General features: G+C 43.1%; 1 non-coding gene across 1 annotated transcript; it reads left to right on the plus strand.

Moving 5' to 3' along the window:
- The first annotated feature begins 471 nt into the window (after positions 1-471).
- Trnag-gcc (transfer RNA glycine (anticodon GCC)) lies at positions 472-542 on the plus strand. Its single transcript has one exon. It is a non-coding gene; the product is annotated as a tRNA-Gly (tRNA).
- Positions 543-943: the final 401 nt, after the last annotated feature.

The raw sequence follows: 943 nt of genomic DNA on the forward strand, positions 1-943 counted from the left end.
GAAGGCTCGGTGTCATAATGTTGAAACGTTTATGCCGGTCGGACGGGGTATGGCCATCCAAAGAGCTTGAATGCAATTCCTGCATGAACACGCTGCAAGGCAGTCTCGCCATAAATCCTGTTATTTATTGCTATCATTAAACTCAGCAATTAATCGCTCGACTGATTATTACAGAGAAAGACATCACGATTAGTAAATTGGCCTAATTAGAAAATGCCTGTTTATTGATTGATTGATTGATTGATTGATTGATTGATTGATTGATTGATTGATTGATTGATTGATTGATTGATTGATTGATTGATTGATTGATTGATTGATTGATCTTCTGAGGAGCAGTTGGAGGAACCGGAGTCATAATTTATTTCGGTACCTCAAGAACACATCGCCACTGCGAACACAAAGCCCCTGCGAACACAATTCTGAGTGAATCGCGATTTCCGTGAAGCGCCGGCTGCCATTCCGCGTCTCGCGTCGGTGGTTCAGTGGTAGAATACTCGCCTGCCACGCGGGTGGCCCGGGTTCGATTCCCGGCCGACGCATGTTTTTCTTTTTTTCCCAGAGATTGTTTTATTTAACTTTTCTAGGAATATCACTTTTACAAAATTTTCCGTCGGGGGCGACCTGGAGGGGAGGGGCAGATGCACGAGCGGAGTACAGCCCTCCATCGTTCTCCGTCGTTTCATTTGACGAGAAGTGAACCTTGGACCAGTTGATTTCGTAAACCCAAAGCCCAATATGAAATAATAATGGTACAATCTTGAAAAGCAATTTCCGCTGCAATTCATAAAATTGTGGCTGCCTTCTAGAAAATAAAAGAAATGACTTAAACAAAACAAGTTCAGACATCGCGGCTGAGTCGAACATTTTTGTTGCGGTAAAGGTATATCAAGACCTGAGTTCACCGTGACACAGTTTACCCACTGCAATCTTAGTTCCAAAT

This window comes from Haemaphysalis longicornis, unplaced genomic scaffold (assembly GCF_048455015.1).
Source record: "Haemaphysalis longicornis isolate Haplotype H1 unplaced genomic scaffold, Haemaphysalis longicornis Haplotype H1 scaffold_9, whole genome shotgun sequence".
Lineage (NCBI taxonomy): Eukaryota > Metazoa > Arthropoda > Arachnida > Ixodida > Ixodidae > Haemaphysalis > Haemaphysalis longicornis.